The sequence below is a fragment of the Hordeum vulgare genome, chromosome 5H (assembly GCF_904849725.1).
Source record: "Hordeum vulgare subsp. vulgare chromosome 5H, MorexV3_pseudomolecules_assembly, whole genome shotgun sequence".
In the NCBI taxonomy this organism is placed as follows: domain Eukaryota; kingdom Viridiplantae; phylum Streptophyta; class Magnoliopsida; order Poales; family Poaceae; genus Hordeum; species Hordeum vulgare.
In genome coordinates, this window is record NC_058522.1 from 182264021 (window position 1) to 182279372 (window position 15352).

The window sequence follows — 15352 nt, forward strand, 5'->3', positions numbered from 1 at the left end:
TGCTGGATCAAGAACGTCGAGATCATCGTCGAGGTGTATGTGTGTTGAACGCGGAGGTGTCTTCCGTTCGGCACTAGATCAGAACGGATCGTGGGACGGATCGCGGGACGGTTCGTGGGGCTGATCGAGGGACGTGAAGAGGTTCCACTACATCAACCACGTTTCTTAACGCTTCCTGCTGTGCGATCTAGAAGGGTACATATATCCAAATCTCCTCTCGTAGATGAACATCAGCATCATAGGTCTTCGTGTGTGTAGGAATTTTTTTGTTTCCCATGCAACGTTCCCCAAGAACCTCTCCATTAGGAGTCCATTTCATAGGACCTTCCCTTTTCAGAATCATAAAAACCGGCACGACGCATTTCACAGACTTGGATATGAACCTGCTCAGGGCGGCTATGCAGCCCGCTAGTCGGCGTACGTCCTTAATGTGCTTCGGAGCTTCCGACCGCTCAATGGATTCAATATTGGCGGGGTTTGCTTCTATCCCGTTCTGAGACACAAAGAAACCAACGAGCTTGCCGGATGGCACTCCGAACATGCATTTCTCGGGGTTCAGCTTCAAGTTGATCTTGCGCAGATTAGCAAAGGTTTCTACAAGGTCTTAGACCAATGTGGCTTCATCCTTTGTCTTGACCACAATGTCGTCCATGTACGCATCTACATTCTTGTGCAACTACAGACCAAAACTGATCCGGACAGCCCTTGTGAAGATTGCTCATGCACTCTTCGGTCGAAATGGCATGTGCTTGAAATAGTACATACCACAAGGAGCGATGAACGCTGTGTTCTTTTCATCTTCCTTGACCATCAAAATCTGGTGATAACCGAAGTAGGCATCAAGGAATGATAGGCGATCGTAGCCGGCGATCGCCTCCATAATCTGATCAATGTGTGCCAACGACAAGGGATCCTTTGGGAAAGCCTTGTTGAGATTAGTGAAGTCGATGCAAAGCCTCCACTTCTCATTCCCCTTACACACTACCATAGCATTTGCCAACCATGTTGGCCGGAGGACGCCTCTTACCAGGACTGCTGCTTCCAGTTTCTTGATTTTCTCAGCAATGAAATCTTGTCGCTCGAGTGCTTGCTTTCGATTTGTGCTGCAGACGGCGCACGTGGGGACAGATGGCAAGGTGGTGCTCGATCACCTCCTTGAGAACACCGGGGATGTCGGATGGTTGCCAGGCATACACATCAACATCCGCCCGCAGGAAGGAGACAAGCATGCTTTGCTATTTGCTGTCGAGGCTGGAACTTAGTGAAAGTGCCGCCCTCGGCATCTTCCGATGCAGCCACTTGATTCATGTCAAGGATGGTCACTGTATACTTCTTGATCCTAGCGGCATAAGTCTCTGACGATTCCTCGATGGATGTGCATCACCCACACACACACTTCCCGGAGCCCTTGTGAGAGTCCTTGACAGATTTCCTGCACTTCCTCTTCCCCTTGGAAGTTTCGCCGCCAGGAGCGGGTGCTTTGTCAGCAGACACTGCTACTCCTTCTCGGTACAACTTGTTGATGCACATGACTATGTCCTTGATATCAGTGTGGATTGCGATGTTGCTCATAGGCCCTGGCATCTAATCATGTTGTAGGCGTGATGGGACGTTGCCATGAACTTTGGCAGCGCCGGTCGAGCTCATTACCAAATGTCACCGACAGAGTTATCTTTCCCTCGGGCTGCGATTCCCCTGGGTTGACCCCGTGGAGGGACCGTGTCGGCTTGAAATCCGTGTTGGGAATTTTCAGCCACTTGATCATGTCGGGCGAGATTTATAACCCAGAAGTATATGGGATCGCGATAGTTTTCGAGGGTAGAGTATTCAACCCAAAATTATAGGTTCGACACAAGGGGAGCCAAAGAATATTTGCAGGTATTAGCATCTGAGTTGTCAATTCAACCACACTTGGAGATTTATTATCTGCAGCACAGTGATCTGTAGCACAATATTATGATGGTTTTGATAGCAGTGGTAACAGTAGCAGCAGTAACGGTAACAATAGCAGTTAGTAACAATAAAAGTGATAGCAGTTTCGTAGTAGTTGTATATCAGTAGTAGGAACAATACTAACTTAGCAAGCACAATATGTGGAAAACTCGTAGGCACTGGATCGGTGATATTGCTAGATAATATTCATCATATAACAATCATAACATTGGGCAACACAGAAATAGCTCTCGTTCATCTATATAATGTAGGCATGTATTCTGTAAATAGTCATACGTGCTTATGGAATAGAACTTGCATGACATATTTTGTCCGACCCTCCCGTGGCAGTGGGGTCCATAAAGAAACCAAGGGATATTAAGGCCTCCTTTTAAGAGAGAACCGGAACAAAGCATTAGTACATAGTGAATTATGAACTCCTCAAACTACGGTAATCACCTAAAAGAATCCCAATTATTGTCACTTTGGGTATGCGGATACTAACACGTATTAGGTGCATATAACTTGCAAGATCAGATCAGGAACATAAATATAATGGTGAAGACATAAACAGTTCAGATCCGAAATCATGGCACTCGGGCCCTAGTGAAAAGCATTAAGCATAGCAAAGTCATAGCAACATCTATCTCCGAACATAGTGGATACTAGGAATCAAGCGCTAACAAAACTAACTCGATTACATGATGAATCTCATCTAGCTCTTCACAAACCAACAAGCCTACAAAGGAATTACTCACTCCTGGTGGAGAGCATCATGGAATGGGCAATGAAGGAGGGTTGGTGATGACTAAGACCAAAGATTCCCCTCTCTGGAGCCCCAAATAGACTCCAGATTAGACCTCCCGATGAAGAACAGGAGGTGGCGTGGCTCCGTATCGTGAAACGCAATGAAACTTCCTCTCTGATTTTTTTTCCAAAAATAGGAATTTATAGTGCTCGAATTAGTGTTAGCGGAGCCACGGGGTCCCCACTAGACACTAGGCAGCACCAGGGGGGTTGGCACCCTTTTGTCTAGTGGGATACTGTGTTACCCCATCCGATGGATCTTGGTTCCCATATTTTTTATATATTCTAGAAAAAATCTCCAAAAAAGTTTCATTCCATTCCGAGAACTTTTGTTTCTACACAAAAACAACACCATGGTAGTTGTGGCGAAAACACCGTTAGTCCGGGTTAGTTTCATTTAAATCATGCAAATTAGAGTCCAAAACAAGAGCAAAAGCGTTAGGAAAAGTAGATACAATGGATACGTATCAACTCCGCCAAGCTTAACCCATTGCTTGTACTCAAGCAGTTCAGTTGACAAACTAAAAGTGATAAAGAAAACACTTTTATGAACTCTTTTGCTCTTGTTAACATATACATGCTTAGAGAGCACTCAAGTTTTCAGCATAAATCATGACTAATCATATGGACAATAACCCTTAGAAACTATATTAGCTTATGTCAATGTCATAATCAACTAGCAAGCAATAATAAAATATCTCAAACATCAATAATTTGTCAAAACGATCATGATATAATATGACAATAATGGCATCTCGCTAGCCCTTTCTGATACCGCAAAACATAAATGTGAAGCACCTCCAAAGTTCGAGCAACGACTAGACATTGTAATTTATTGTAAAATAGATCCAGTCATGCTGCAAACAACGATTAACTAGACACAAATCATGAGAATGAAAAAAGTGTTCTCAAGTATGGTGCTTATTTGAGAAGGTGATGACTCAAAGTAAAAATAATATAACAAGAAGTAAATATAAAGTCCCTTCATAGAGGAAAGCAGGTATTTGGAAAGGTGCTAGATCTCATAGTGAAAGTAAGAGGTAAAATAGTTTTGGGTGGTGCACCCTTCCTGTCAACGTTACGACCAAGATTGGTCAATATCTTCCATGCTATACAAATTAGTAGCGGTTCCCAAGCGATAAAAGTAAAATTTTACTCCCCCTCCACCAATCAAACATCCTCCATGGCTAGCTGAATTCACGGGTGCCATCCATACCAACAACAATCCAGGGGAGTTTTGTTTAATTATTTGCAATTTATGATTCGGGATTGGGAGTCCCTATTACCTGCGCCTCCCATGCAAGGAGGAGTGAATAAACACTCATCATGAGAATTACCTACTTAGCATGGAAGATACTGATCGCCCTTTGTCGCTCCACGAGTGATCGAGGCACACAAACAGAAGTTCATATGAAACATTAGAGGTGGCACATGCAAATTTACCTCGAAGGCAGGGTAATACCACCAATAGGTAGGTATGGTGAACTCATCTCGAATAACTTTGTTTCAAGGATTTTGATGCACAAGAAGTATCCCCGCTTAGTACAAGCGAAGGCTAGCAAATAAGTTGGGAAGCGTCCAACTAGAGAGCAAAGACGGTCATGAACATGCTTTATGAATAATCATCGTTGCATACTAGCATGGGTAGGATATAAACACCATGAACCTAAATAACGTAGAGGCTATGTTGGTTTTGATTCAACTATAGGCGTGAACATGTGCCAAGTGAATCCACTTAAAGATTAAGAGGAGAATACCATATCATCATACTACATCACAACCATTTTAATGCATGCTGACATCCAAGATAACTCATTATCCACTCCCAGCTACATAAGAATGGCATGAACAACTATAATCTTTAATTGTCATTGCAAACATGTTTGGTCATAATGCGCTCAATCATGGATACTGGTCTAAAGATATTTACAAAAACAAAAACAAGTTGAGTTCATACCCGCTTCTCTTTGCCTCACTCACTTCATCAAATATCGTAATTATTGCCTTTCACTTGAACAACCAAATGACATGGAAATAATATGTAATGCCCAAGATGCGATCCTTTCCTTATTTTGGCACGAGGGACTCGACAGGGAAAGAAGCGCATCTCGTCTTTTCGCAAGAATGGATATCATTATAAGTACATGTACAGAAGACAAGAGTATATGGAATTGGGTTACACTCGCCACAAGCTACTTCAAAGGCACATCAATACAATACATAAATATCACGAAGAAGAGCAGGGTCCGACTACAGACGAAAACAAACGAGAAAAGAACGACGTCCATCCTTGCTATCCCAGGCTGCCAGCCTGGAACCCATCCTAGATCCACAAACAGGAAGAAGAAGAAACTCCAAATGGATAATCATCGCGCTCACATCCTAATATCACTTTACATGTACCTGCAGCTAGTGTTCAAGTAATCTGTGAACCACAGGGGACTCATCAATCTCATTTCCAAAGGTATCGAGACTAGCAAAACTTAATTGGTGAGGTATGGTTAACTGGTGAGGCTGCAGCAAAAGACTAAGCATTTATATGAGGTGGCCAACTTATGAGTACAAGAATAAGAGGGGGAGGAAATACCCGTAGCGGGCGTGAACTACTCGTGATCAAATGAACGATCCTAAACGCCGACTTACGTCAAACATAATCCCACCGTGTCCTCGATCGAAGAAGGAGCAGTCAGTTGACAAGTTTTAATTAAGTTTACTTCAAGTTTTCTAGAACATGATGTTAAACTAAGTTTCCACGTTGCCACATAACCGCGGGCACGGCTTTCTGAAAGATTTAACCCTGCAGGGGTGCTCCAACTAGTCCATCACAAACTACCACACGCTGCGATGGAATGACCTTGATCAGGGATAACCGTGATCTCCTCGGATCCCTATTGGAAAATCTCAACCTCGAGTTAGCTCAAAGCATCCTCGGAATCCCTCGCACGAGATGCTCGATAAAGGTAAAACAAGTCGAGCAAGGGCGCCCGACGTGTCGAAGATCCCGATAGGAGTCGCGTATATCATTCTCAGGACACGACAGATGAGCAATACGTACGGTGGCCGAATAGAAATCCCCTGAGGTACCCCGGGTGGCCCCGCAAGTGGCTCTGTTTTGGACCAGCGCCATCATCACTGGGCTCCCTATATTATGTTGAATTACTCCTTGGGTTCATGATGCCCTATGTTTTTCAGTATTAATAGAATTATTACAATGGGCAAATATAGTACCAATGTTGGGCCTTGCTAGACGAGCTTTATCCTAGAACGAGAATCTAGGGGGCCCCCATAACAACCCCAAGCATGTTACGAGCGCTCATTTATGGAACATAACACCGATAGCCGAAACTAAGGCGGCAAAGGTGGAACAAAACAACAGGCTAGAAAGGCTGAGCCTTCCACCTTTTACCAAGTATATAGGTGCATTAATTTAAATAGCATTAATATGGTGATATAACAAGGAACCCATGTTATCACATGGAAGCAATGGCACCTGCAACTAGCAACGCTAACACATGGTTAAGCAAGCTGTAACATGGCCAAACAGTGGTTTCCTAGGTTGTGAACAGGTTGAAGGTTTTCATGGCCATGTTGAGAGGCTGACATTTAACATGTGGTAGTTAAGGAGACATTGCGACAGAAACGAAGAACTAGCATGGCAATGATAGTAATGATATCTGGGGAAATGGTCAACTTGCCTAAGATCCCGCTTGGAAGAAGAAGGGCTCCGTGAATCAGACGAACCAACGTAGTCGAACGGATCCTCACAATCCAAAGGTGTTGGAACTCTATCGAGACGAAGCAAACCGGAAACAAGAATCAACTCACGATATCCAGCACAACACATGCACGACAAGATAAATCCACATATGATGCATGATCAGCTTAATATATGCAAGACATGGCATGTCAATTCACAACAATCAAGTACTACACATTAAGTGACGTTCAATATGCAACGAGTTGCATATTGATGAAACTCCACATACGAATTATTTAGTTCTATCCCGATTAGGTACACGGCAATATTAAATGTTGGTTAAACATCGCAACATGTGAAGCGTAATTAAGCTACCTATCTAGGCATTTTAAGTGAGGTCGGAAACGACATATAGCATCTCCGAACTGACCTCATACGTTAATTTATAATTCTGTCCAGATCTGAACTAACACGTTTTAATATTTGTTAAACAGCAAAATAAATAGGTTCACGTGATTCTACATGTTGTTCTAGTTCATTTACATATATGGAACATCTCCAACGGAGCTACGGTTCAAAAGATACGAACCCCACAAGATATGATGGCATGAATGCAATATGTATGCAATGAAAGCCACAAGCATCCCAAAACATACAAACAGCCAGATATTATGAACTTACACAAGATTCTAAACAAGTTTCATATAGGACACGATCAGAACGGAGCAACGGTTCAACAAATACAAGCTACACAAGAAATAGTCATAATCTGCCAAAAACAGCAACATGGCATTTTCTACACCCCAAAACAACAAGCTACATAAATCTAAAATGCTCAAACAAGGCATGATACAGTAAAGGGAAAGATGCACTTCAACACCCTACTAATAACATCTAGCATGGCAGCATGGATCACTGGGAAAAGAACTCACAAAATGGCATCTCACACACAGTTTCAGACTTGGTGAAAATATTAGTTTTGGCAGTGTAGTTTTCGATCTGAAGGTATATTGACAGCAGCAAAACTATATGCTACAGGGCACCAAATGGCATGAAAATATACAGCATGCTAGAGAATCTTAGGGACTATAAATAACTCCATTGCACCAACCTCAAGGAGTTGTAGATCACTAGCAAAACTCATGGCAAGACAGCAACAAAATATAACAAATTTCTGACGTAGAAATGTTTCAGCATCTCCAAATCAGCACTCTTTTCTAGCATGTTGACAACAAGCAAACAACACCTAAACATGGATTTCTAAGTCAACCAAAAATACCAGGGGCTAGCCTACACATCCAAGGGCATCTCTCTAGTTCAAAACTAATTCATATCATGCATAGAATAAATCCCACAAAATAAACAAAAGGAAACATGGCAAAATATCACGCGCACTAACTTTCTCAAAAGATAAAGCTAAATGCACAGTTAAATTCTATGGATTTTTCTACCTCGAAAACATATATAATATGTGGGGTTCGAAAAATAAAACTAGTACCACATATATATGCGAGATTATGTCCTAAACACGTCATAGGAAACAAGTGACGGAACCTACATGCAAAAATGCAAACAACTACTCTGAAATACATGGCAAAGGGCCCCGAACAACATGAACATTTTATCTACGGAATTTGAAAAATCTGGACAAGCACAAAAATATCTACGGAATAATTCCCTACTAGGACATCACACAAATATAGGCATACGGTGGTCCAAACCACTTCAAACATAAATGAACGTTGTAAAATCATAATCTACATGAAATTTTACACGAGTTACATATATAATACATCGCGATCCGACGCACGGATTGAAATCTACGGGCATTTGAAAATCTAGCATTTTCCCTCAAATAATTAATCGCCGGAAAATTCCTAAAATACTTATACGGGCCAAAGCTGAATAAGGCCGAAACAGTGACATTGGGCGCATGATAAGTAAAACACGCACGAGGGCGTGGACAGGGAGGTGGAGCTTGTTCACCTTGCAGGCCTTGGCTTGGCTTGGTGATGGGCTGGCAAGGCGGGCCGGATGGGCCACTGCGATCTGGGCTGCGGGGGTGGCGCTGTGTCACATCCCTGAATCCCCAATAGATTTTAGCAAGATTGTGCTCATGTCTTTTTCTTTGCATCCAAAGAAATGGAATAAATTCAAAAGAAAGAAAAGAAAACAAAAGAAAACCCTACCAACTCTAATTCAAAACAATTCCAAATCTGGTGACAAATCAATGAACCCAAAATGGCCATCATAAAAGTTCATCTTTTCTGATAATTCTTGGGAACAAAATATCAAGGGTGAAATATATTTTCTAAATACTTTTGGCATTTTATTTTAAACATAAAAGTCACTAAAATTAATTATATATTTGATTTCAAATAATTCAAATTCTCAGAACATGTTGAAAACTTTATCTAGGTTTGGAAATATTCCAAATAACACCGAGTATCATTCAAACTATTTTTGAAATAGTTTGGAGATAAAAATAAAATAAACTAAAACAGAAAAGATAAAACAGAAACTGGAAAAGAAAGAAAAATGGAAAAAGACTATATCTCGCTCACCTCGAAGCGCCCTTGTCTTCTTCCTCCCTCCGACGCGGCCACGCACCTGCGTGCCTGCCTGTCCGTCGCATCACGCTGGCATGGAGGACATAACCCTCCCGAATCCATTCCTGTCCTGATCCTCTCCCCATTCGCGCTCTCTCCCCTCTCCTTCTCGGCCGCCATTAGAGCCCGAGCTAGAGCTGGAGCTAGTCGTCGTCTCTGGCCACCAGAAGTCCCCACGAGCACACGGATCACTCCGCCTCATCGAGCTGGTCGTCAATGCCAAAGGAGAAGAACCCCCGAGCCCTGCATCGCCTTGACGCCATCGTCTTCCTCCTTGGTTCCCCAAAGATTGCCGTCGTCGTTCTCCCTCCTTAGGCCGTGCCCGAGCATGCCTTCGACGCCCCTGCACTCCCCGTGATCCCAGGATGCTTTTCCCCTCGTTTTCCCTCTCAATCCCGAGTTCTAGGCCCAGATTCGCCGGAGCCCGACGAGGACCGTCGCTGTAGCTCGTCGCCGGTGAACCTACGGTGACCGGTTGGTCCATCTGAGGCCTTCAACAGCTCCAGCTCTTCACGTAGATGCTCTAGGAGCCCAACCCCACGCGGTTTGCATTTGATTTTGATGACCTCGATGATGGCCGAGCTCCGGAAGCCGCCGAGCTCGTCGCTGACGTTGATTCCTGTCCTCTCAGTCCCCGAGGCTTGCTCCATCTTGCTCGCGGCTGAGTGGCTGATCGTTTGAGCTCCTCCACCGCTCGTTTGGTTGCCAGAAGCACAATCCTGACGCCCTCCTCGTCGCCGGTGGGTTTGACCCCATCGCCGGTGGGGTTGAGTCCCCTGAGTCACTAGCAAGTGAGGCCAGCCCCCTGGCTAATTAAGATTAGTAAAAATAAAATTAATAATTATATTAAAAGTTAATCGGACACTGACATGTGGGTCCAGCCCTGTTAAATACCTAATTAAGTTTAAACTTAACTAATTCCTGGCCAGAGTCACTGACGAGTGGGTTCCAGTGGTCAGGTTTGTCTTTCAAACGGCCAGCTGACCTGCTGATGTCATGCTGATGCAATAAATTCAATTCTGGTTTTAATATAATTCCAAAATAAGTGAAAACTTTGGAAATTCATAGAAAATTGATTATAACTCCAAATTTGACAAATAATATATGCAAATTGATCAGAAAAATTCAGTGAACACAATGGTGCTACTTTCATGCATGAAAAACAAAGTTATGAAACAGCATCAGGTCAAATCAATTAAATGATTAAGATAAATATGCTATTTCAATTGTTATTTGAATTTGGATTTCAAACCAGATGCAAACTAAGGGTTTACCAACCACACCGAATCATATCACTCTTCATTTCATGTCGTGTTCATGCATAATGATTGTTCCGTATGATTGCTATTAATTGAATGTTGTTATTCCGGTAGGCCCCGCCCTCCAGATACGACTCAATATCCAACTGACGGATGTTACCCCTCTGCTGAGGCAACAAGGCAAGCACCCTTTTGATCATCCCGATATAATTCCATGTTCTTGCTCCTGCTCCCACTTATTGCACTAGGACAAAATATTTGAAATGCTTTACTTCGGTAGCTGAACCTATTCCTTTGCATGACCTATCATTGTCACAGTAAATAGCCAAACCATGCAACCTAGCATACTTGGTAGATTCTTGAGCTGTGATGTGTTTATTCCTGCTATGCTTGCTATGCCTAGAAGTTGTGTCAGGTCTGTTTCATCTGGGTGATGAACAGGAATGGATGAATGTGTAATAGTGACAAAGAATAAGTGTGGAACCTGATTTGGTAAAGTACCGATGAAAGGCTATGTAGGAGTACATGGCGGGTTCTTTCATTTGAACCGTCCTTAGGAACTTAGTTCCGTGTATGTAATCCAAGACGATATGCAACCACATGCTGGGCCCTGAAATATGACCCCTCTCGACTTATTAATTGCCTAGTACTTGATCCAGGAGTCGCAAGTAGTTTCTGGTGTTTATAGTCATGCTGGAGGCCGTGTATGGTGCTGACCTTAGAGGTGGGCTATGATGCGGTAGGCAGTGGCACGGTGTACCAAGTGGCACCTAGATGGTGGGCTTGGGAACCTTACGCACATCGTTTGGGGCCGAGGCTGAAACCTCGGCCGGACATCCGTGTGGGTTACCCTCAAATAGGCGATAAACCTGGACTAGGTACTAATGTGGTTAACGGACGTGGCCGACTCCCTCGCTAGGCTTCCACTTGAAGGTTGCCGAGGTGCATGACGTGCACATAGCGATAAGTGGCGAGAGAATGTGTGAATAAGTACACCCTGTAGGGTTATGATCTATTCGAATAGCCGCGTCCGGACTACTTGGAGACATATGTTGTTCATAGATAACTTTAATGGCTACTCATAGAAGTATCAAGATAAGTGTGAGTGTCATGGATGGCATTTCCATATGAATCCGGGAATGATTCCATCATGGTGTATAGTTGTGGAGTTAGTGGACTCGTGTGCGAGAAATAAAAGTTGTGTAAACTATTTAAAAACGTAGTTTAGTCTAGCCAAGAGTCAAAGTTGGCTTGCTGCATGAAACACCACAACACCTTTGTCGATACCTGAGCACGAGTAGATAGATCTGTTCTAAAGTCTTGCTAAGTACTTTTGTACTCATGTTTGCTTAATAATTATTGCCGAGGATGCCCACGAGCCAATAGGTGGGTTCTTTCTAGACATCGATGATAACGAGTAGCTGGTGTCCCAGATACGACCTGGCCCCTTTCACAAGGGATCTGTAGATAGTTAGGCTTTATGCCTTATCCTTTCATCTGTGTGTACTCAGACAGCTTTTATGTTTCTGTTGGTTTGTATGAATTTTTTGTATGACTTTGAGTGTCGGGTCGTGTGACCCCTGCTTGTATGAAGATATTATGCAAGACTCTTCCGAGTCTTCTAAATAAAAGTCGTGATGTTGTATGGTTATGTTGTGATGCCATTGTTGTATCTATGCATATCTAGTATGTCATGCATACGTGTGATGCACTATGATTTGTATGGGATTCGACCCCTAGTCGTATGCCTTAGTTGCTCTGTATACAGATAAATGCCCCTTTGTGATTCCACCGAGCTTTGGTAGTTCGCTACTGCTCCGGACACATTGGTTGACCGGCATGTACCCTTCTTAGTTGATGTGTCTGTCCCTTCAGGGAAATGTCACACAGTGTAGTGGAGTCCTTGTAGCTTGCTACGACTCGTCAACACTCGCTGTTGACTGACACCTGCTTTGCTGGGTTATGTATGCATGTCTCTGTACAGTCGAGCCACTTGATTTTATGATTGGATATGTCGACCCGGGTTCTTTGACATTGGAATGCGATCGACACTAATGCATACGTGAGTCAAAAGGCGCAAACGGTCCCGCCTAAGGTAACCTAGCAGCCGTGGGGATAACCGCTCGTGAGACCGCAAAGGGATGCAATGTGTTACAGGCTGGATTCCTATGTCTTAGGACCGGGGTTCCGACAGCGTTGGTATCAGAGCCTGACTGACTCTAGGATTACCAAGCCAAACTGGTCGAAGTTGAGTCTAGAATTGCTTTAGGTATATATAAGGGAATTGTTTGTGGAAGGGAACGTAAGATTATTCCTTCTCTTTTCAAGTCATTCTATTCTGGTCATCCTCGTCTTTTCTGCGGGGATTAAGAACTAGGTTACTTATCTTTCTCTCAGGTTCGTGTATTACTAATCGGTAGATTTTAGCAAAATGAGTCGAGAGTTACTCCGAGTTTCTTTTGTTCCAAGGAAAAGGAAATAAGTTTTGATGACCATGGAATTGAACTTGATAGTTGAGTTGTTATGCTATCCTATCTTTTGTGGGTTGTCTCAAAATTGTTTTTGAGCATTTACAGTCATTATGCTGCCCAATTTTATCTCCAGAGCTCTAATGCCTTTTGCATTACGCTCTATTTTCATATGCCTGGCCGTCCTTCTCATCAAGTGGTCCGTCTGACTAGGTGCATTGACGTGCCGGGTCACACGGCCATGCTGGTCAGGATGATGTCAGTCGTTGGTTACCGCTGGTACCCAGACTATACAGTGGAGGAGCAGTATCGGGATTTCAACCAGAGTCAGTACCTATGCACTGTTAGGGAATTCCCAGATTACCCTGGATCCGAGGAGCTGATCCATTGGTCTTATGGATTGGGGGTTACTGTTGGCATGGCGGTACAAGATGTTGCCTATTCAATGTTGGCCATCATGAGAGCCAGACATGCACTGCTGCAGAATTCAGAATTCTGCTATTTTCCCGCCTCTCAGCCAGGAGATGAAGGATACCTTAGTGGGGTCTACTTTGATTCCTCTATGGAGGATCTGTTGCTGTAGTCCACCGCTAAGATGCTAGAGAATAGAGATAGAGATGCTAGTGCCCTTCGTATGGACCGCTATGCTACACGTGCCTGTCTGTGGACGGCTTTGACACAGGTGGCACCTGTAGTCCAGAAAGGGTATGGAGATATGGAGATGTTGAACCCTGTTAGGACCCATCTTCCAGCTCATGTTGACTGGACTGCTATAGGAGGAGTCACCCCTCTTCGGGGACCTCTACTACCACCAGTCAGGGGACCAAGACCACACTCGTGTCCCTACGGTTCCCAGGGTCTCACGCCCGACTATTTCCTGATCCACAGGTTGAGCTCCCAGCCATGGAGGCAACCTTTATGAGATGTTTTATGCGGATGCCTGAACCGTGAGTGGAAGAGTAGTATGGTAGTAGTTGTACTTCCATAGTCCTGTGTGTCTTGTGGAGTATGCTTATGTCGTAAGATGAGTTCCACAGGCATAGATAAATAATGTATAGGAAGCTTGGAAAGCCTCTGATGAGTAGTATCATCTTTTCAGTAGTTTGCTCTTCTGTTGAGGTTATACTGAACTATGTAATGGTGTGTATGAACCATGATGTATATATAGCAGTTGCTTGTTACCATGTTGATCGGATGTTCAGTTCCGCATTCCGTGTGTTCAGTGCATTCTTAATCCATAGCTAGTATTGATGTTGATATTAGTCTAAGCTATATGTTTGTTTGCCAGGATGGTGTTCACCAGGCTGAACCGTGTCCCTGCCCATGAGCAGGCAGAAGGTAGTCAGGCATCGCAGGAGGAATTGCCTCACCAGCCTTCTCTGGCGGAAGTTATGCTTGAGGCGGAAAGACACAAAAGAGAGACCAATCGTCTCCTAAAGAGTATTGAGAAAAATACGGCTCGTCAGCCGAGGAATGATGTAGTGTCCCTCAATGACTTCGTGAAGCTAAATCCCCCGAAGTTCCATCACTCCATCGATCCTCTCGACGCTGATGACTGGTTGTGAAGTATATCGCGCAAGATTCGCTCTGGCAATGTTTCTGAGGCCGACAAGGTGACCTTTGTGGCGTACCCGCCAATCTGTGGTGGGAGAACTTTGAAGCTATGCGTCCTGCCAGACCAGCAGCCACATGGGCAGACTTTAGTGCAGCCTTCCGTCTGCACCACATTCCAGAGGGTCTGATGGACCGTAAGAGAGAGGAATTATATGCCTTCACTCAGGGAAAGTTGACCGTGGATGCTTATAGCCGCCAGTTTGATAATCTCACTCACTATGCAACTGAAGGGATCTCAAGTGATGCCAAGAAGCAAGCAAGATTCCGCAAGGGTCTGAGCCCTGAACTTCGTCGTGACCTACGCCTCCACGAATGTACAAGCTTTCAAGCTCTTGTCAACAAGGCGATCAGTGCCGAGACTGGTCATACCAATTATGAAGCCACGAAGAAGCACTCCCGCAACTCTGGCTCCTCGTCTGGTTCCGCCTTTCCAAAATGTAGGCTGAGGGTTCAGAATATGTCTCTGCCGCCAACATATACCCCGAGGCCATCCTATGTGGCGCCTCAGGCAAATCAGACCAACCCTCCACCAAAGAACTATGGTGGTCCAGCTAGCAATGCTGCACGACGTGCCAGTCAGGTGATCTGTTATAAGTGTGGAGAACCAGGGCACTACTCACGAGAGTGTCCCCAGAATATAGGTGCCAAGCAACCAGGAAAATCCGTTGGGCAAGGCAAGTCGGGCAAAGCTTACTATGTGAAGCCAACTCCTGCACGTGGCCACGTGAATTATGTTTCAGCAGAAGAAGCTGCAGAGGATCCCGACGTCATATTGGGTACGCTCCTTGTCAATCATCACCCAGCGTCTGTCCTTTTTGACACTGGGTCATCCCATTCTTTCATTTCCGAAAGTTATGCACAGTTGCATAACATGTCCTTTTGTGATATGCCAATCCCATTAGTTGTTCAAACCCCTGGTAGTAAGTGGCAAACCTCCAGGATAACCTATGATAATGAAATCCTAGT